Source organism: Manis pentadactyla, chromosome 3 (genome assembly GCF_030020395.1).
Source record: "Manis pentadactyla isolate mManPen7 chromosome 3, mManPen7.hap1, whole genome shotgun sequence".
Classification (NCBI taxonomy): domain Eukaryota; kingdom Metazoa; phylum Chordata; class Mammalia; order Pholidota; family Manidae; genus Manis; species Manis pentadactyla.
In genome coordinates, this window is record NC_080021.1 from 151,418,522 (window position 1) to 151,441,847 (window position 23,326).

At 42.3% G+C, this 23,326-nt stretch overlaps 1 protein-coding gene across 7 annotated transcripts in view; it reads right to left on the reverse strand.

Moving 5' to 3' along the window:
• Nucleotides 1-23,326, reverse strand: part of C3H9orf85 (chromosome 3 C9orf85 homolog) — a 284,332-nt gene that overhangs the window by 188,246 nt on the left and 72,760 nt on the right. Inside the window, exon 3 of one of the 7 annotated variants that reach the window (XR_008996506.1) lies at nt 22,432-22,554. The exons of the other annotated variants lie outside the window; for them this stretch is intronic. The gene's annotated coding sequence lies outside the window, so the exon portion shown is untranslated. The remainder of the gene's footprint in view (nt 1-22,431; nt 22,555-23,326) is intronic. 7 annotated transcript variants of the gene reach the window in all.

Here is a 23,326-nt window from a genome sequence, read left to right on the forward strand (position 1 = left end):
AAAACCTATATGCTAACAAGCTGGGAAACCTAGGAGAAATGGACAACTTCCTAGAAAAATATAACCTTCCAAGATTGACCCAGGAAGAAACAGAAAATCTAAACAGACCAATTACCAGCAACGAAATTGAAGAGGTAATCAAAAAACTACCAAAGAACAAAACCCCCGGGCCAGATGGATTTACCTCGGAATTTTATCAGACATACACGGAAGACATAATACCCATTCTCCTTAAAGTTTTCCAAAAAATAGAGGAGGAGGGGATACTCCCAAACTCATTCTATGAAGCTAACATCACCCTAATACCAAAACCAGGCAAAGACACCACCAAAAAAGAAAACTACAGACCAATATCCCTGATGAACGTAGATGCAAAAATACTCAACAAAATATTAGCAAACCGAATTCAAAAATACATCAAAAGGATCATACACCATGACCAAGTGGGATTCATTCCAGGGATGCAAGGATGGTACAACATTCGAAAGTCCATCAACATCATCCACCATATCAACAAAAAGAAAGACAAAAACCACATGATCATCTCCATAGATGCTGAAAAAGCATTTGACAAAGTTCAACATCCATTCATGTTAAAAACTCTCAGCAAAATGGGAATAGAGGGCAAGTACCTCAACATAATAAAGGCCATCTATGATAAACCCACAGCCAACATTATATTGAACAGCGAGAAGCTGAAAGCATTTCCTCTGAGATCGGGAACTAGACAGGGATGCCCACTCTCTCCACTGTTATTTAACATAGTACTGGAGGTCCTAGCCACGGCAATCAGACAAAATAAAGAAATACAAGGAATCCAGATTGGTAAAGAAGAAGTTAAACTGTCACTATTTGCAGATGACATGATACTGTACATAAAAAACCCTAAAGACTCCACCCCAAAACTACTAGAACTGATATCGGAATACAGCAAAGTTGCAGGATACAAAATCAACACACAGAAATCTGTGGCTTTCCTATACACTAGCAATGAACCAACAGAAAGAGAAATCAGGACAACAACTCCATTCACAATTGCATCAAAAAAAATAAAATACCTAGGAATAAACCTAACCAAAGAAGTGAAAGACTTATACTCTGAAAACTACAAGTCACTCTTAAGAGAAATTAAAGGGGACACTAACAGATGGAAACTCATCCCATGCTCGTGGCTAGGAAGAATTAATATCGTTAAAATGGCCATCCTGCCCAAAGCAATATACAGATTTGATGCAATCCCTATGAAACTACCAGCAACATTCTTCAATGAACTGGAACAAATAATTCAAAAATTCATATGGAAACACCAAAGACCCCGAATAGCCAAAGCAATCCTGAGAAAGAAGAATAAAGTAGGGGGGATCTCACTCCCCAACTTCAAGCTCTACTATAAAGCCATAGTAATCAAGACAATTTGGTACTGGCACAAGAGCAGAGCCACAGACCAATGGAACAGACTAGAGAATCCAGACATTAACCCAGACATATATGGTCAATTAATATTTGATAAAGGAGCCATGGCCATACAATGGCGAAATGACAGTCTCTTCAACAGGTGGTGCTGGCAAAACTGGACAGCTACATGTAGGAGAATGAAACTGGACCATTGTCTAACCCCATATACAAAAGTAAACTCAAAATGGATCAAAGACCTGAATGTAAGCCATGAAACCATTAAACTCTTGGAAGAAAACATAGGCGAAAACCTCTTAGACATAAACATGAGTGACCTCTTCTTGAACATATCTCCCCGGGCAAGGAAAACAACAGCAAAAATGAGTAAGTGGGACTATATTAAGCTGAAAAGCTTCTGTACAGCAAAAGACACCATCAATAGAACAAGAAGGATCCCTACAGTATGGGAGAATATATTTGAAAATGACACAACCGATAAAGGCTTGACGTCCAGAATATATAAGGAGCTCACACGCCTCAACAAACAAAAAACAAATAACCCAATTAAAAAATGGGCAGAGGAACTGAACAGACAGTTCTCCAAAAAAGAAATACAGATGGCCAACAGACACATGAAAAGATGCTCCACATCGCTAATTATCAGAGAAATGCAAATTAAAACTACAATGAGGTATCACCTCACACCAGTAAGGATGGCTGCCATCCAAAAGACAAACAACAACAAATGTTGGCGAGGCTGTGGAGAAAGGGGAACCCTCCTACACTGCTGGTGGGAATGTAAGTTAGTTCAACCATTGTGGAAAGCAGTATGGAGGTACATCAAAATGCTCAAAACAGACTTACCATTTGACCCAGGAATTCCACTCCTAGGAATTTACCCTAAGAATGCAGCAATCAAGTTTGAGAAAGACAGATGCACCCCTATGTTTATTGCAGCACTATTTACAATAGCCAAGAATTGGAAGCAACCTAAATGTCCATCAATAGATGAATGGATAAAGAAGATGTGGTACATATACACAATGGAATACTACTCAGCTATAAGAAAAGGACAAATCCAATCATTTGCAGCAACATGGATGGAGCTGGAGGGTATTATGCTCAGTGAAACAAGCCAAGCGGAGAAAGAGAAATACCAAATGATTTCACTTATCTGTGGAATATAAGAACAAAGGAAAAACTGAAGGAACAAAACAGCAGCAGAATCACAGAACTCAAGAATGGACTAACAGGTACCAAAGGGAAAGGGACTGGGGAGGATGGGTGGGTAGGGAGGGATAAGGGGGGGAGAAGTAGGGGGGTATTAAGATTAACATGCATGGGGGGGTAGGAGAAAAGGGAGGGCTGTACAACACAGAGAAGGCAAGTAGTGATTCTACAACATTTTGCTATGCTGATGGACAGTGACTGTAAAGGGGTTTATAGGGGAGACCTGGTATAGGGGAGAGCCTAGTAAACATAATATTCGTCATGTAAGTGTAGATTAGTGATAGCAAAAAAAAAAAAAAAAAAAAAAAGGGCAGTTCCTGTGTGGTAACCTCCAACGAGTTCTACACAAGGGTATAAAGGGCATATAAAAGTGTAGGCAAAGGGTCTGTTTGTGTTTATACAGAGGATCAAAGCCTAATTGGGCTACCCCGAAAATGAACTAAGATACGATATGAAAAAGAACTTCCAACATCTGCACTCTCTGGAAGACTCATGCCAGAAGATGATCATCAAAAAACCCCAACAAAGATCCACGCACTGCTACAGCTGTAGATGCACTCATCCTACCAGTTCCTGGACCTGCCATGAGAATGAGGAAGGAGATATCTAAGCTGGCCTGTGCATACAGTAAAACAACAAAATTGGACTGGATCTATACTGTTGGAACTCAACCAAGAATTTGGAGAAGTGCAAATTGTAGCGCTCCAAAGTCTTACAACTACAAACTATTTATTGTTAAAAGAACATATGGCATGTGAACAGTCCCCAGGAATGGGTTGTTTTAATTTGTCTGATTTCTCTCAGACTGTTCAAGTTCATTTGGACAATATCCACCATATCATAGATAAGTTTTCACAAATGCCTAAGGTGCCTAACTGGTTTTCTTGGTTTCACTGCAGATGGCTGGTAATTACAGATATGCTTTGGTTATGTAACTATACTCCTATTATGTTAATGTGTGTGTGCAATTTAAGTAGTAGCTTAAAACCTATACATGCTGAAGTTACTCTACAAGAAGATATATCAAAGAAATAATCAATCTTCCCATGTTTTCTTCCGCCTGCTACTTCTATAGCTTTTCTTCTTCCTTCCTAATTACAACCCTTAAATAGAATTCGTGCCTCATATCAAATTTACCGAGTATCATAATTCTTCCAAGTGGTAAAGATACCTCAAGACAAATGCTGGACATAGAAGCCACAGGGCATAAATATGCAAAGAAGTAAAAAGCTAACTTTTTCAAACAATAAGGCTTCTCTCTCACTTACCAACTTCACATTTCCCTGTATGGCCCCGGAAGATGACTGGTTAGCCAGAGACGGGTAAGATTCCTCAAGGGAGGAACAACCTAAGACAGGCACAGTCGCTGGGGGGTCATCAGGTGAGAAATTGGGGATCAACAGAGGTGAGGCTTAGAACCTCACCCCCCCTGTTCTGAGAGAAATCTTCTGCATATGTGGATGTTTTATTGCCCTTGTCTAGCTTGGATTAACACATAGTCTACAGGCACACACCTGATCATCTACATTTGCTCTCTTACAACACTAAACTATGTTTTCTACCTTTATGTTGTATCTACCTACCACTTCAGCATCTTATTAAAAATAATAAAGAGAGAAATGTGGTATCCACATATAAATCAAGTATAAAAATCAAATGTGTATTCATATTTGAACTGACTGTTTATAGTTCATAATGCATGAGCAAAACCAAAAGTTTCTGTGATGACTGCCCTTGTACTGTTCACCATGTAACTTATTCACTATGTAAGAATTTGTTCTCTATGTAAGAACTTGTTCGTTATGCTTCAGAAGATTGGAGACTGACGAAAATTAGGCTTGGGGTGGATTAATGATTGTGCATTGAGCATTGACTCCCCTATACAGAATTTTATTGTTGTTAACAACCATTTGATCAATAAAAATGAGAGATGCCCTAACAACAACAACCAAGAAAAAGTACACACTTCCAATTGTAAAATAAATAAGCAACCGGGATGTAATGTATAGCATAAGGAATATAGTCAAAATATTGTAACAACTTGGTATGGTGATAGCTGGTACTTAGAATTATCATGTATATAAATGTTGAATCACTGTGTTGTACACCTGAAACTAATGTAATGTAATACTGTGTGTCAACTACCCTTCAATAAAAAATAATTATCTAAAAAAAAAAAAAAAAAAAAGTGAATCAAAATGAAAAAAAAAAAAAAAAAAAAAAAAAAAGAAATTGACAGGCTGATTCTGAAAGTTGTAAGAAAAAGCAAAGCAAGGTTAGAAGACTCCCATGCCTGAATTTCAAGGCTTACCATAAAGTTTCAGTAGAGATACTGTGGTATTCATATGAAAGGATAGGCACATAGATCAAAGGAAAAGAGAAAGAAGAGGAAAGACAAAAGAAGGAAGAAGAGAAGAGGGAAGGGAGGGAGGAAGGAAGAAGAGTGGGAGGAAGAGAGAGAGAAAGATAAGAAAGACAAACTGACTTTCAATACAGTACAAAGGGAATTAAATGGAAAAACAGTAATATTTTCAGCAAATAATGCTGAAACACTGAGATATCCATAAAATTAACAGGAAATGGGTCATAAACCCAAATATAAAACCAAGAATTATACAACTGTAAAGGAATGCAGGAAACACCCTAGAGCGAGAGCCACCCAGTTTCCATACCCTAAGGGGGACGAAACTTGTGACAAGACGTTAAGGAATGCTCGTGCAAAGGTCAGGCAAGCGGCGGGTCCCCGTTTCAACTTCATTGGTTAAAGTATGGGATGTGTTTTAAATTCATTGGTTGTGGTAATGTATGGGCTTTGGTGCAATGGCTGTGGAAATCCTATATAATCTATACCTAAAGTTGCTTGGGGGTCGACAGCTCGGACTCGACCTGCATGTCAGGGGAGGTGCTGTCGGCCCCAGCTAGCTGCCTGAATAAAGACTTTGCTTGGATTTACATCTCCGTGCCTGTGTGGTTTGTTCTCTGGAGAAGCCCCGGAGTCACGAACCCTAACATTTTGGGGGCTCGTCCGGGATATGAGCGACTTCCCGGAGAACAAGGGACGGCTGGAGGCAAGGTCTGATTGTCCGGACGGGGCAGTGTAATTCGAGGTTCGCCCCCTCGTGTCTGCATAAATCCAGTATAAAGCGGGAGTCGCCATCCCGTGTCTGGTCTCGGGTTAGTGATCCCGAGTAAGGAAGTCCGGGTTGGTAGTCCCGGCCCCCAGGTTAGTGACCCTGGGTGAGCCCAAGTAACCAATCCTGGCCCTAAGGTCCGAGTGATACGGCCTTAGGAAGGGAAGTCCGATCAGCAGGAACCTGGCGCCCGAGGAGGAAAGGATCGAGCTCGTCACCCTGCGGCAGTCCGAGTGGACGCCTTTCGGGAGAATCACGAGAGTTCTTGAGGATCCTGAAAGTGGTGAGTGTGGTGCGCACCAGAGTGAGAGAAGGACCGGTCCGAGCGAGTGCGATCAAATGTGGTGTGTGTGTTTGGTGTTATTATTGATTGTTTTATTGTTTATTGGTTTATATTTTTTTTGCGCTTTTCCCTTTAAGTTTCTCTTACTCTGAGGCTCTCCTGTTCCTGTTCTCTCCGTTCCTCTTTCTGCCACTAAATAATTCCCCTGCGGGCACGGGTCAGGCAATTAAGAGCCATTAGGGCGCTCGCCACTAGAAGACTCCCGTGACAGGATAAGGGGGTCACAGCCGCGAATCCCAGATAAATTCGCATCCCCCGCAGAAGAAAAACTGTGCAACGACAGGCACCCGTCCACAAGCACATACACCAGTCATCATCTTGTTTAAAGTGGCACTTCTACTTTTCGCCTTTTGTCTTCCTTGCATTATTTACCATGGGCCAGACTCAGGCTACTCCTAAAGGTCTGATCCTTTCCCACTTTCCAAAGGTCAAGGAACAGGCCCTAAACATGAGTCTTAGTATCAAGAAAAGTAAGTGTGATACCTTTTGTTCAGCCGAGTGGCCCTCCTTTGGAGTAGGCTGGCCAACCCAGGGGTCTCTTTCCCTGGACCTTATTGGCAAGGTCAAAGCCGTCATCTCCTGGCCAGACCCTGAGGGCCACCCTGACCAGCTTCCCTATATTCTTGTCTAGGAAAATTTGGCCAAGAATCCCCCTTCCTGGCTGAGGCCTTTTTTGGTGGGGAAATTTCACACTGACCCACTAAAAACCTCCGTCTTAGTTGCCCAGGAAGATCTAAAACCCCCTGATCATAGGGCCAGAAACCTGTGCGCCCGAGTGCGCCGCCTGTTCTCCCTGACAGTTCCCCCTTCTACCCCCCTCTGCCGATTGAGTGGCCACCCCTGTATGCAGGAGAAGGGGGTGAAGCTGCCGGAGGGGTAGATAATGAAGTTGGGGAGCCCATCAGGGATCTGGCGGCCACAGCTTCCCCAGACTCTTCAGCAGGAGAAGGCAGGAGGCCGGAAAGAGCTTCCTCACGCTCTCCCGCCCTGGCTCCACGCTGGGCGCCAGGTAGAGCGGGAGGAATGCAGTTGAGGCCTCGAGGGGCAAGGGAGCAAGAAGGGGAGGCCCCCTTCTCCACCTCAGAAGAAGCAGTGCCGGTCCTGCCTGTGCGTGCCATCGGTGCAGGCAGTCCGGGCGGAGCTCAGCAATATCAGTATTGGCCCTTTTCATCTAGTGACCTTTATAATTGGAGGACTCAGAACCTTCCCTTCTCGGAAGACCCCAAGTGTCTTATAGGTCTGGTAGAGTCCATTATGTTCACCCATTGTCCCACATGGGACGACTGCCAGCAGTTGCTCCGCACGCTCTTCACAACGGAAGAGCGAGAGCGCATCCTCAATGAAGCCAGGAAAAATGTCCTCGGAGAAAATGGAAGACCTACTACCCTCCAGCCCATCATTGACAAGGCGTTTCCACTTACACGCCCAAACTGGGACTTCGGGACTGCAGAAGATAGGGAGCGTCTCCGGGTCTACCGCCAGACTCTGATGATTGGTCTCCAGGCGGCCGCCAGACGGCCCACTAACCTAGCTAAGGTAAAAACTATTGTTCAGGGAGAAAAGGAAAGCCCGGCCGCATATCTGGAGAGGCTGTTTGATGCTTACAGGCAATATACCCCCATAAACCCAGAGGCAGAGGAACACAGATCAGCTGTAGTCCTCTCATTCATCAACCAGGCAGCCCCTGATATCCGGAGGAAACTCCACAAGCGGGATGACTTAGGAGAGATCTCTATTAGAGAAATGCTGCAGCAAGCGGAGAAAGTCTTCAATGCTAGAGAGACTCCAGAAGATAGGGAAGAAAGGCTGAAGAAAGAGAAATGGGAAGTGCAGGAGAGAAATAGGAAGGAAGACAGAGAATTTCAGAAGAGGGAGAACAAGAAGCAGAGAGAGGAGATGGCTAGGATATTCTTAGCTGTAGTAAAGGGGAGCCCTAGATCTCCTCGAAGAAAGGGACCCCGCCCATCCCGGCTAGAACGAGATCAGTGCACCCTGTGTAAGGGATATGGGCACTGGAAAAGAGAGTGCCCCAAAAGGAAGGAACAAGGAGGAGGGAACCCCGTTAAGACCCTGCACCTAGGAGAGGAGAATTGACGGGGATGGGACTTGGCACCCCTCCCCGAGTCCTGGGTAACCGTGTGTGTGGAAGGGACTCCTATTGGGTTCATGGTAGATACGGGGGCACAGTATTCAGTTCTCAACCAAGCCCATAGTCCCCTAAACCCAAGACGCACAAGTATAGTCCAGGGAGTAACAGAAAAGTGGACCTAGGAAGACATCAGGTCTCTCACTCATTCCTGGTTGTACCCAAAAGCCCCGCACCGTTACTGGGCAGAGACTTATTGACCAAGGTCGGAGCGCGTATTCATTTTGAACCCGAAGGGATAAAGATCATGGACAAAGAAGGGCAGTCCCTACAACCGGTGCATGTGCTAACCCTATCCCTAGCCAACGAGCATCGCCTGTTTCAGGCAGATCAAGAAAAGGGGGGCCAGGGAGAAAATGACTCTTGGTTGCAGAAGTTCCCTTCTGCATGGGCCGAAACCGGAAGAATTGGTCTCGCCAAACATCTGCCCCCAGTTGTTGTTCAGCTCAAAGCCGCGGCCCTGCCCTTCTGAGTCCGGCAGTATCCAATACCGGAAGAGGCTAGGAAAGGGATAGCACCCCATATCCACAGACTGTTAAATCCTGCCAATCTGCATGGAATATGCCCCTGCTTCCAGTAAGGAAGCCTGGCAGCAGAGAATACCGACCGGTGCAAGACTTGCTAAAGGTTAATGAAAGGATCGAGGACAACCACCCCACAGTGCCCAACCCTTACACCTTGCTCAGCCACCTGCCACCCTCACATGTGTGGTATACTACTCTGGACCTGAAAGATGCCTTCTTCAGTATCCCCCTTTCTGAAGTTAGTCAGCCTTTGTTTGCCTTTGAGTGGCAGGAACCAGGGGGAGGAAGAAACAGGCAGCTTACCTGGACTAGACTGCCACAGGGTTTCAAAAACTCTCCCACTTTATTCAATGAAGCCCTAAGCCAGGACCTGGACCCTTTTCGCAGGAGCCACCCCCGCATGACATTGCTGCAGTTTGTGGATGACTTGTTGCTGGCCACAGAAACCCGTGAGGAGTGCGAAGAAGCCACAGGGAACTTGTTGGCTGAACTAGGCGAACTGGGATATTGAGCCAGTGCCAAGAAAGCCCACATCTGTCAAAGGTCAGTGATCTACCTGGGGTACAAAATATCTAACGGAGCCAGGTGGCTAACGCCGGCCATGAAATGAACTATTCTGACTATCCCCATCCCTTTCTCACCCCGGGGAGTGAGGGAATTTCTTGGCTCAGCCGGGTTCTGCAGGCTCTGGATTCCAGGGTATGCAGAAATAGCCCGACTGCTATATGAGGCGACCAAAGAAGGGCAGGGCTGGCAATGGACTCAAGAACAACAAGAGGCTTTTGACAGACTAAAAGAAGCTCTCCTCCGGGCCCCTGCCTTATCTTTGCCAGACCCAGAAAAACCCTTCATCCTGTTTGTAGATAAAAAGAAAGGAGTGGCTAAAGGAGTCTTGTCTCAGCAGCTAGGCCCATGGAAAAGACCTGTGGCCTATTTGTCCAAGCAACTAGACCCCGTGGCCTCCGGATAGCCACCTTGTCTGCGTATCCTAGCAGCCATTGCTCTACTGGTAAAAGAGGCAGACAAGCTCCCTTTTGGCCAGAACTTGAGAGTAACAGCCCCACATACTGTGGAGGGGATCCTCAGGCATCCTCCAGGAAAATGGATGACGAATACAAAACTCACCCACTACCAAGGGCTCCTACTAGATTCTCCACGAATTGCCTTCTCCGACCCTGTGACCTTAAATCCTGCCACCCTTCTGCCGGACCCAGATCTGTCGACCCCCATCCATGACTGTAGAGACATCCTCTCCAGAATTATCCAGATGCGAGCAGACTTGAAGGACACACCATTACCAAACTGTGAGCTAAATTAGTACACAGATGGGAGCAGCTTTGTGCAGGAGGGAGTCAGGAGAGCAGGGGCAGCGGTGGTGACCCACGAGGGGGAAGTAGTCTGGAGCGCAGCCCTGCCCCCTGGCACCTCAGCACAGAAGGCGGAACTTATTGCTCTCGCTGAGGCCCTGGAGAGAGCAGAAGGCAAGCAGGCCAACATCTACACAGATAGCAGATATGCCTTTGGCACTGTCCATGTCCACGGTGCCATTTACCAGGAAAGAGGATTCCGCTCCGCAGAAGGAAAGGAGCTGAGGAATCTACAAGGAGTCCAAAGATTACTAGCTGCTATCGAAAAACCGAAGGCAGTAGCAGTTATACATGTACCGGGCCACCAATCAAAGAAGACGCCTGAGGCCATCGGCAACAAACATGCTGATGCAGAAGCTAGGAGGGCGGCCCTCTCGGACTCCCTTGTACTTGCAGCCCTCGAGGTACCCATACCTGAACTGCCCGCCTTGCCACCCAAACCTGAGTATTCCCCTCAGGATCTTGAGTGGATTAGGAAACAAGTCTCGGGTAGAGTGTTTGAGGAGAGAAATTGGAGTAGGGACCAAGAAGGTAGATTGATCCTGCCAGAAGCATTAGGACAGTACATGCTTGCTAATCTGCATAAGTCTACCCATCTAGGCTGGAAAAAACTGCTCAGCCTTTTCCAGTCTGCGCAGTTGGTGTTTCCCCACCAGAATGAGGCAGCTCGTCAGATCACGAGAGAATGCAGCAGCTGTGCAATGCTGAAACCAGCCCCAAGAGGGCCCCACCCGACAGGTACTCGGGAAAGGGAGAGGGCTCCCAGGAGGAGCTGGGAAATAGACTTCACTGAAGTAAAACCAGGGAAGTATGGGTACAAGTATTTGCTAGTTATGGTAGATACCTTCTCAGGGTGGGTGGAGGCTTTTCCAACCAAGCATGAGACAAGCCAGGTAGTAGCAAAAAGATTAATTGAAGAAATTATCCCCCGATATAGAGTCCCTGAAGCCATAGGTTCAGATAACGGCCCGGCTTTCGTTAGCAAGATCCTGCAGGGACTGGCCCAGGCTTTGGGGGTAGATTGGAAGTTATAACCCACAAAGATTGTGCTTATAACCCACAAAGCTCTGGGCAGGTAGAGAGAATGAATCGGACCTTGAAGGAGACCCTTTCTAAATTGGTATTAGAGACTGGCAGGGACTGGGTGACCCTCCTCCCCTTAGCCATCTTCCGTGCTCGAAACTCCCCCTATGTACATGGTTTAACTCCATTTGAGATAATGTATGGGGCTCCTCCACCCATTACTCAGCGAGTACAGCTTTCCGGGGCAGGGGACCCGGCCCCTGACTACCTGAATGTGTTGCAAGCTCTCACTAAAATGCAACAGGAAATCTGGCCCCTGATTAGAGCATATTATGAGGGCGGGAAGATTCCGAGCCCGGAACATGGCATAGTCCCAGGGGACATGGTGTGGGTCAAGAGACACCGAGTGAGGACACTCGAGCCCAGGTGGAAGGGACCTTACGTTGTACTGTTTACCACCCCCACTGCCCTCAAGGTAGATGGTATCGCTCCCTGGGTGCATCACACCCACGTTTGGAAGGTCCTGCCTCATAAGGATCCAGGAGCCCGCGAGGAGGAGTGGAAGGTGCAGCAGCATCCTGCGAATCCTCTAAAACTACACCTAAGCCGAAGATGAAGGGGATCCTGCTGATAAGCGCCTTAATATGGACTTTCGAGGGAACCACATCTGTGAAGCTGATTCCAGAACCCACAGGAAGACCGGGTTTGGGTCCGTCCGGGTTAGATAACCCCTTGTGGGAGATGGTGCAGGCAGTAGCAGAAACTCTGAACCACACCACTCCCTCCTTCACTGATCCCTGTTGGTTATGCTACCCAGGTTCCCCCCCCTTCTATGAGGCAGTCGGGATAAATGGGTCCTATATCCATTTATCCCACTAACACCATCAACGACTCCTATCCCACTCCTTGGGACAGGGGACCGAGGGGACTTACGATCGCTCAGGTCTCAATCGCTGGTACATGTGTGGGCACAGTCCCTACGGCCCAGAGTCAGTTATGCTCCTCCTATAATAACACCACGTGGGAGCCGGGAAAGTGGATTATACCCTCCTCGGGTTGGTGGCTCTGTTCAAAGACAGGCCTCACCCCGGCCCTATCCACCCTTGTGTTCAATGCTAGCAATGAGTTTTGTGTGCTCGTGGCCATTCTACCTCGCCTAATATATTGTTCTCATGAATCCCTCCTTTCTTTTTGGGAAGAAGTGCCGAGTCCCCACTGGAGAAAGAGGGAGCCTGTTACTGCCCTGACAATTGGGGCCCTCTTCTCCCTAGGGATAGCAGGGGCAGGCACTGGGGTCACAGCCCTTGTAACTCGGGAACAGGGGCTTACAGCCCTGAGTCTGGCAATTGATAGGGACCTAGAACAACTCCAACAGACAATGTCAGACCTGGAGCAATCCCTCACTTCCTTGTCAGAGGTGGTTCTACAGAACCGAAGAGGCCTGGACCTCCTGTTCTTAAGAGAAGGTGGGCTGTGCGCAGCCTTAAAGGAAGAGTGTTGTTTCTATGTAGACAAAACAGGTGCAGTAAGAGAGTCCCTGGCCAAACTGAAGAAAGATCTAGAGAAGAGACGTAGAGAATATGAAAGTAGCGAAGGATGGTTTGAGTCTTGGTTCAAATACAAACCTTGGTTCGCTACCCTCCTCTCGGCCATTGCAGGGCCACTGGTCATCCTGCTGTTGCTGCTTACAATTGGCCCATGCATAATTAACAGGCTTGTTAGGTTTGTGCAGGAAAGGATTGACACTGTCCAACTTTTAGTCCTTCGTCAAAGGTATCTGGCCCTAGATGCCACTGTGGAAGATTCCTCAGTTTAGTCAAGAAAAGGGGGGAATGTAAAGGAATGCAGGAAACACCCTAGAGCGAGAGCCACCCAGTTTCCATACCCTAAGGGGGACGAAACTCGTGACAAGACGTTAAGGAATGCTCGTGCAAAGGTCAGGCAAGCGGCGGGTCCCCGTTTCAACTTTATTGGTTAAAGTATGGGATGTGTTTTAAATTCATTGGTTGTGGTAATGTATGGGCTTTGGTGCAACGGCTGTGGAAATCCTATATAATCTATACCTAAAGTTGCTTGGGGGTCGACAGCTCGGACTCGACCTGCATGTCAGGGGAGGTGCTGTCGGCCCCAGCTAGCTGCCTGAATAAAGACTTTGCTTGGATTTACATCTCCGTGCCTGTGTGGTTTGTTCTCTGGAGAAGCCCCGGAGTCACGAACCCTAACACAACCTCTAGAAGAAAACATAGGAGAAAATATTTGTGACCCTAGGCTATGCAAAGATTTCTTAGCTCCAATAACAAAACCATGATCAATAAATCCTGCTAAGCTAGGTAGATCCTCAACAAAATAAAAATTTCTCCACTTCAAAAGACACTATTTGAGAATGAAATAACAAGTCAGAGGTTGGCAGAAAATATTTGCAAAACATATCCGATAAAAGAGTTGCACTCCCAGTATATAAACAACTCTCAAAATTCATTAATAAGTAAACAAAAAAAACCTCAATAAAAACATGAGCTAAAGATGAACAGAAATTTCACCAAAGAAGAAACAGGGATGCAAAATAAGCACATGAAAAGATGCTTAGTATCACTGGTCATCAGAGAAATGAAAACTATAATTACAATGAGATATTGCCACTCACTTATGGGTAAAATAAAACAATACTTGAAAACAAAAAACAAGACAGACAAAAAAAAACCCAGCCCTGACAATCCTAAGTCTTGAGGATGCAGAGAACTCTCTTACCCTGCTGATGAGAATGCAAATAGTGTGGCTACTTTGGAAAACTCTGGATACCAGTTTTGATAGTTTCTTGTAAACATATCCTTCATATACAATCCAGCAGTCTCACTGCTAGATACTTATTCAACAAGTGAAAACATGTTCACACAAAACTCTGTACGTGAATGTTTATGGCAGTGTAATTCAAAATCCCCCAAAACTAGCAAAACCTAAATGGCCATCAACTGGTGAGTAGATGAACAATCGGTGGTACATTTTTACATTGGCATTTTACTCAGCAAATAAAATGAATCTAATTACTGAGCCATACAACATGAATGAATCTCAAATTCACTGAGTTAAAGACCCCAGCTTCAAAAGACCACATGCTATATGATTCCGTATAAGGAAAGAAAGTAAATGAGTGTTTGCCAGAGACTGGGGGTTGGGGAGGAATGACAAGAGGCATGAAGCAATATTATGGGGTAACGGAAGTGCCCTATCTCAACTGTGGTGTTGGTCTCAGAACTGTATTCATTTGTCAAAACTTACAAAACACAAGACAACAGGCCCAAAATGGAGTTGCTTGTGGTAACCAAAACCTAATTACACTTTCAGCTCTCCCAGAAATATAATCATAAGCCCATCAATCTGGAATTGCCTAGTCAGCACTAGTTAGGTGACCTGCCTGAAAGACCTCTGAGGGCCCTTAAAGGAAAATGATCCGCAATAACCAACCAGCTTTTTGTTGTTGTTCAGTGTAACTTCCTTGTTCCTAGTCCCTTCTGACTATAAAAATCTTTCATTTTGTAACCAGAGCTCCTGTCCATCTGCTAGATGGGATGATGGCCAATTCATGAATCACTGAAGAAAGCCAATAAAGTCTTTATAGTTTACTCAGTTGAATTTTGCTTTTTTAAACACAATACACTATAAAGGGTTGTTTTTCCTGCATATAAATTATATACTCAAGAGAACTGTTTGGGAAAATAAGAATTTAAATTAAATTTTGTTTGACATACAATATTACTGAAATAATTATGAAAACAATTTGTTCAATTATTTGGCACGTTTATGTTTGGCTTTCTAAAAAGCTTTATTTAATGACTTTGCAATAAAAAAATTTATACCAATTAGCAAGTACACACAGATAAAGTTCTAATAACCCAAACAGACTAGGCAAGTTTACATAGTGTTTTTTGGCTTTGATTTTTAAAAGGTTTAAATAGTTTTAAAGAAAGTCTGTCTTGGTTAGGTTTGTCACAGGTTTCAAGGAAATTAGAGTATGTTTTCACTGCTAAGAGTATATTGTTTTATACCAGGAACTCCTGGGGAGAACTAAACCTTAAGCATTCAAATTGCTAATTCAGGGATAAAACTGTATTTACAGAACTGTTAGTGTTAAAATTTATATGTAAAACAGGCTTACAAATGAGATATCCTGTTTTGAAATCTGCAGTCAAAAGATCCCAGATTCTACCTAGTCCTCCAAACAGTGACTCTTCACACTGAATCAAACACCTGCATAGCTTATTAAAATGCAGATTGCTAGGCTCTCCCTGTTATTTACATAATTAGAAACCTTGGGATGGGTCCCAAGGATCTATCTGTTATACTCTTCAAGAAATTCTTATGCATACCATCACTTGAGAACCCTTGACTGTATCAATGAAACGCTGCCTTGAGATGGGGGCTTTCCAGTATTCCTATTGCTGGTTGAGCCTATATTGGCCAATTCTGAGAAAAGAAGGAATTCTATTGCTGAAAGCAATTATGCTCTTTTCAAATTTAAATTCATTTGGAAAAACAGGTTTTATTAGGCTAGTAGCTATGTGAATATTAAATATACCTGTCTTATAAGGAGGTACAAGTACTCACACATACTATTTTAAAATGTCATTTCCTTTTTATAAATGTGAAACATGTTTGTGAAAATGTAAGTTACATGATTTTTAAAAACATTTACAACTTTCCAGTTTCCCTGCCACATAAATGGGCCCTTTGTGTGCCTTCTTTTTCAAAGCTCTTAATCCCAAGGTTTCGGTCCTCATGGGGAGTAGAGTAAGAGAAAGTCTAAAAATAATTGAGTTTCTACATTTTTTCCACCTTAGTACTACATTTGTCTAATCAATCAATCTTCATCTTAAGCATGGAATGGTTTAAATATTATTTTATGATAAGAGATATGCATTTCAAGTTGTCATAAAATGTATTCTGTTTCTTGAAACATCTTTTAAAACAGCTGTAAATTATTTAATCCCTCCTGAATGGTTTTTTCTTACAAAATGGATAGTAAGGAAAAACTTTAAATTCACCTAAATGTAAATCTTACTTAATTTCCATTAAAAATAGCTGTATTTTGAGTATTTTGTGAGTCCATTGATAAGAGAATTACAAAGGTGTTAAAATAATCATGGTTTTTGCCTTCTTTTCATTTCTTCATGCAATACAGTTTCCAAAAACAACCAATCTTGACGATACCACCACTAATCACTTTGGTGGAAACTGGTCAACTAAAAGCACAGGTCCCTCCTATAAACTATTTTTACTGACAATAGAAACAGTTGTACACTTTTAAAAAATGGAACCCTATTTATTTTTTACAGTGAGAAACACAAAAGAAAAGAAAAAGAAATTGAAAGGTAAAAAATGTTGAATAGATATTTAAGGATGAAAATCAGGGACAAAATTTGAAGTTTTTCAATGGACCACTGTAAGCACTAGAAAAATTTTGAAAATAGCACTGATTTGGGCAACAGGAGACCTAGATTCTAGCCCAGCTTTGAATTGTCCTTATCTATAATCTTTAAAAGTCTCTTGAACTTACTTTGAGTATCATTCTTTACAGTGAGTATTGAAAGTGCTGTCACCTTAGCATACACAAAGATGGGTGGCACCAAATGTACTACTAATCACTGCACTCATCACCCTCACAAGCTCGTAGTTTAAAAACAAAAATAAAAAATCCACAGATTTATTAATGACATTGTTGTGATATTAGCATGACTCTATATTGTATGACAAAACCTATCAGCATTTGCAACATCTCTAGTAACTCAGTGAACTAATATTTTCCAAATAAACAAGTGCATGATGTTACAAAATCATGCATGAGAGAAAGATCCACTCAAAGCACAAGACACACCAATGGATTTTAGTAAAACAGGGTTAAAGTATTCATTGATATGGCTCAGATTCTACATTGCAACTAACCTTTAGAGAACTACCACTCGTTAAGATTCGGTATAGTATCAAAGATGAATTTCTACAATTACCTAGAAAAGATTAATAAAATTTACCTTTACTCTCTTTAAAATTTACTCTTTTCTTTTCCTTCTACTAGCCAGGCACTAAAGAAATTTGTAAAAATATAGAACAATGACACTTGTCTCACAAATATTTTTGTTTCAGGTTATTTTTCATAAAAGTTATTAATGATCATCAATGGACACATTTCTTATATTCACATTATTTATTGAGTAATTATTTTTTAAATGTCTCATTTCTCATATCTAATATATAACTCACATAAACACATATAAACCCAGCTCTCTCAGGTTTTCAGTAATTTTTAAGAGTTTAAAGAGGTCCTGAGAACAAAAGATCTGACAATCACTGATCTAGACAATAAATACTAAGGGGAAAAGAACTGATCTTATATTTCTAGTGCTTCCTAGAAGTAAAAAGGTTTATGGAGCCCTGCCATGACTTCTCTGGTACTGCCTTCATTTCCTGCTTATATTATTACACTTTAACCTTTATCATAATTCAGCTCCACCTCTAATACTCTTACATATGTGATGACTAGGTGTTTTTGTAATCCATGAGCTGCAGTGCTCCACCTTTTGTGTATAAATAACAGAAAGTCATCAACAGAGTTCCATAAGGTCACATTTCCTGCAGTGGCTTTAAGTAATCTGTGCTGACAGTAAGACTGTGAAACCCTACTAAGAAATTACACTGTATGGTCACCTTCCACCAGTTAGGAAGGCCAACATAGAAAAGATTAGGAAAAACAAATGCTGGCGAGAATGCAGAGAAAGGGGAACCCTTCTACACTGCTGGTGGGAATGTAAACTAGTTCAGCCATTGTGGAAAGCAATATGGAGGTTCCTCAAAAAACTAAAAATAGAAATACCATTTGACCCAGGAATTCCACTCCTAGGAATGTACCTGAAGAAAACAAGTTCTAAGATTAAAAAAGACATATGCACCCCTATGTTTATTTTCCTTCCTTCTTTCCTTCTTCCCTCCCTCTCTCCCTCTCTTCCTTCCTTGACTTCCTTGAGTTGGGCTAGGAGTGGCATTGCAGAGACTGTCAGGTCTGTAAAGTACTTTTAGAGCTCTGGAATAGAGAAGTATTTTACCTTTTCTAATAGAAACTTCTCCTTTACCAATATTTTATAAATGCAGCTTTTACTTGTGCTGTTGGGCTCTGAAATGATGTATTCTTTCTGATTTAGATTTTAGCTGTAAAAGATAAAAGCCAGAAATCTAAGAATTCCTTAAAATTAGAAATTATATTTCTTAGTGAGATTTGTGAGAATTATTGCTGGAATTCTTTAGAGAGGTACCCGGAAACAGATAACTCCCTCCCTTCCTCCCTCCCTCCCTTCCTTTCTTTCTTTCTTTCCCCTTATTTTTTTATTAAGGTATTATTGATATACACTCTTATGAAGGTTTCACATGAAAAACAATGTGGTTACTACATTTACCCATATTATCAAGTCCCCACCCATACCCCAATGCAGTCACTGTCCATCACTGTAGTAAGATGCCACAGATTCACTATTTGCCTTCTCTGTGCTACACTGTATTCCCCGTGATACCCCACACCATGTATACTAAACATAATACCCCTCAATCCCCTTTTCCCTCCCACACCCCTCCCCTTTGGTAACCACTAGTTCTTTCTTGGAGTCTCTGAGTCTGCTGCTGTTTTGTTCCTTCAGTTTTGCTTCATTGTTATACTCCACAAATGAGGGAAGTCATTTGGTATCCCCTATAAACATAGGGGTGCATCCCCTATGTTTATTGTAGAACTTTTTACAATAGCCAAGATATGGAAGCAACCTAAGTGTCCATCAGTAGATGAATGGATAAAGAAGATGTGGTACATATATACAATGGAATACTATTCAGCCATAAGAAAGAAACAAATCCTACCATTTGCAACAACATGGATGGAGCTGGAGGACATTATGCTCAGTGAAATAAGCCAGGCAGAGAAAGACAAGTGCCAATGATTTCCCTCATTTGTGGAGTATAACAACGAAACAAAACTGAAGGAACAAAATAGCAGTAGGCTCACAGAACCCAAGAAGGGACTAGTGGTTACCAAAGGGGAGGCATGGAGGGACGGAGAAGGGGATTGTGGGGTATCATGATTGGTGCACATGGTGTGTGGGGGGTCACTGGGAAGACAGTGTAGCTCAGAGAAGACAAATAGGGACTCTGTGGCATCTTACTACACTGATGGACAGTGACTGCAATGGGATATGGGGGGACTTGATAATAAGGGTGAATGTAATAACCACATTGTTTTCCTTGTGAAACCTTCATAAGAGTGTATATCAATGATACCTTAATAAAAACTTTAAAAAAGGAGGGGGCAGAAAGACCCCTTTCTCTTCCACCCTGTGAGGACACAACAAGAAGTTGGAAGTCTGAAACTAAAAGAGGGCCTTCACCAGAACCTGGCCATGCTGGCACCCTGATCTTACACCAGCTCCAAACTATGAGAAATAAATTTCTGTTCTTTATAATAAATAAATAAATAAATAAATAAATTACATTGTATGTTACTTAGAAAATGCTTTTAAGGAAATGATACCTCCAAATTCTAAGAACTTTGAGTAAGTTCCAATTTCCTTTTCTGTGTCCCTAAGTGAAGAGTCTGAAACTAATTCAGAGGGACTATACTATCTCTTATGCAGTCAATTTTATTAGAATCATTCCTAAAAGTGTATGAAGTATTCACCTCTGACCGAGAGTAGTATAGAAAAAAAGATAATATAAAAATCATTACACTTTGGGGCAGGAAATTTAAAATCAAAACTTGCTGTACCAATCAATATTAATGTCACAAAGAAGGTTTCATGCACAGGTGAGTAACTGATGACAGTAATGAAAACTCTCCATTTTAACCTTTAATATTAAGGACCAATGTTCTAGGCAAGAGTAAAGCTGGGGTTTATAGTCACCATACATCAGGTTATGATGTGAAGAGCAACCTATGACTAAAACTCCACTCTTGGACATTTTAATAGGGCTGGAATGTAGTTACACAACTCTCATATCACTGAGTAACTATCTGAGCCTCAACCTATTCCAAGAAATGACAGCTCTGAAGAACATAACCAAAAAGGCCAAAGTATATAGTTTATTGTCACACACTGAAATACATGGTGGGACTAATAATATTGAATTATGTAACAATGTATACATTTTGTTTGGTTTGGTAAAAGAGAAAAAAAAGATCAACTACTTTTTACAGGCTAGAAATCCAACCACTAATCCAAAATTCTCACTTCTGTTTTCTCTTCATTAAATGTATATCCAAAGAAGACAGACACACCTTTTTGACTGGCAACATTACCTAATTAATATTTATGGATCACCAAGATTACATAACAAGAGGAAAAGAAAAACTAACGAGCAAATGAATGGACAAATGACAATTTATGTGGAGCCCAAAGACAAGACATACAGAGACAGTTTGAGATTACCAGCATTGCCTATCAAAGAGAATAGATTCTTGCTCATTTTCCCTCCCATTTCCTGGTCTTTTTCACAGGGTTTCCTGCAAACGTCATTTGTAGCAGTCTTCTATCTTTAATTCGTATATTTTCTAGACCATCTCTCCTGTTTTCATTTTATTATTCCTCTACCTTGTGCCCTCTGGGTCTCTTTCTCTTTTTTCTTAAATCAAGCACTTCTCACAATCTGCCTGAGTTATTTGTAGGCCCATCTCTCCTAGTAGATCAAAAGTTCCTTGGTGTTGGAGATTCACTTTGCTGTTTTCTATAACATACAGCACAGTGCCTTGTATACTGAAGATGGTATTTAAAATAACTGCAAATTGAACCAAATTTCTTATCTGTTATATATAGGGATTCCATCTTTTTTGTCCAGAAAAGAGCTGTGCTTGGGGTAATATCCCCCATCACGGCCCTGGACTCATCCTAGGGACAATTTTTTTCCCCTAAAAAAACAAGTAGATTATATTAAATTAACTTTCAAATCCAGGTCCAGTTTCTTGGTTCTTGTAGATTAAGGAAAATCTGCTTATACAAAATAAAGTTTTCTAACAGATCCATTTTCATTATGTAACAGAAAGCTCTGTTTTGGTTTAAGATATAAGAATGGTTCAAGTCATGATGAATGACTTTGAGTCAAAGCTTAGAGATTTGACATTAAAATTAAAGTCAGGAATGAGAGATTACTAAAAAAAAAAAGAAAGAAAGAAACCTGCATTCTAATTCTGAACCTGCTGCTTACTAGCTATGCCTAGCATACATCACCTAATTTTTCTAAGGCCACATTCTCATCTGCCAATCCTACCTCCCCAGGGTTCTTATTAGAATCCAATATATGTGAAACAGAGCTTTATATAAAACATAAAGTTTAATACAGGTATATTAATTATCTACTTGCTTAAGATGCTATAAGAAAATGGAAAAACTCATAGTTCTGGGGTTACAGTGAAATCTAGGTATCTGTGATGGGTCAGCTCTAAGTATTTGCATCTTTCACTTTCCTTGACCATGATTCCGCAGACCATATCTGTTTCCAGGTAACTCTCTAAAGAATTCCAGTAATAATTCTCACAAATCTCATCACAGAATATAATTTCTAATTTTAAGGAATTCTTAGATTTCTGGCTTCTACCTTTTACAGCTAAAATCCAAATCAGAAAGAGGACATCATTTCGGAGCCCAACAGCACAAATAAAAGCTGCATTTATAAAATATTGGTAAAGGAGAAGTTTCTATTATAAAATGAAAAATACTTCTCCATTCTAGAGCTCTAAAAGTACTTTACAGACATGACAGTCTCTGCAATGCCACTCCTAGCCCAACTCAAGGAAGTCATGCTGTGTTCTAGGAAAAAGTACTCAACTGCAGGGGTTTCCTTGGCAGTTCTAATAGAAATACAGAGGTTTGTGAAAGATGGGGCAGGAAGAGAAAGAAACATAAAGACCTGAACTACAGTTGGAAGTCTCTACTCTCTTTTAATTCTGCTTGCATTCTGGCAGACAGATAGCATACACTGTTCAACTACCTTCATCTCAATCACCTCCACCACCACAAAACTTGAATTTTCAAATTAACTACATACAAGAACATGCACATCTACAAAGAGTAACTGTCTGACAATGAAAGTTTAATCATTAAATATCCCTTTCTCCTGTTTTATTTTGGAACGATTTTTTCCTTCCTAATTGATCACATCCTTTGCAGCAGTCAGTAATCAATTTTTCACCACTCTGGCAACATGATTAACATGTTTGTTAAACTCTTCAGCAAACAGACAATAACTCACCCACCTTGAGGGCAGGGCAGGCAGCCTTGATTGATGATTGGTATGCTCCCAGACCAAGAAGCTGCTATTTCGGGAAATAAATCTGCAGTAAATTTCTTATGTTAATTTTGCAGAATTACCTGGAGGACTGATGAGAAGAGGGACTTAATATCTCATCAAGGATGAACATTCTAAGACCCCTTAACAAGTCCACACCCCTAAGCCCTTTATCATGTTCGGGGAAAATCCTCAACTGCCTATAAAACCAGAAGCTCTGTCCTCTCACTTTATCTCTAAAATAAAAGCCTCTCCCTTACTCTCCTATTTTGAGTATTTGCGAAGATTATTTTCGACTCTGTGAGCAAGAACCGCGGCATCATCTTCACCAATGTTTATTAACACTGGGACAGCTTTTCTATCATTAGATTCTACAATGAAGCATTTCATTTTCAGATGTCCGTACTAAAGGCAAATTCTGGCACGCTAAGACCCCCACCCCTTAGGATCCAATCACCAACAGAGAACCCACCCTACCCCTACTCCTTAAAAACGCGCTTCCTCACCCACAAGTTGCTGCTCCCTCTCTCTGGGGGCAGCCACTCTCTCTTTCAGATAATAAAATCTCTTGCATGGGCCCATGTCTCCTGAGTCATTCTGAGGTAAGGAGGGTCGCGGCGAGAAACCCTTTCATTGACACCGTTACTTCGGATGAAGGCCTCCCATTGACTTTGCTCTTCCTCCGGGAACCTGAGCTGCTTTGGGTACCCTCACTGCCCGATCCTCCACCACGGGCTCACTGTCCATTTCCCCAGTCGCTCCTCTTCTCGCCCAACACTGGCCTTCAATTTGGTAAGTCTTCCTTTCGTGGTCGACTTATATGTCCCTTTGGAACCTGGGAAGTGACTGTTGAGTGTCCGGCA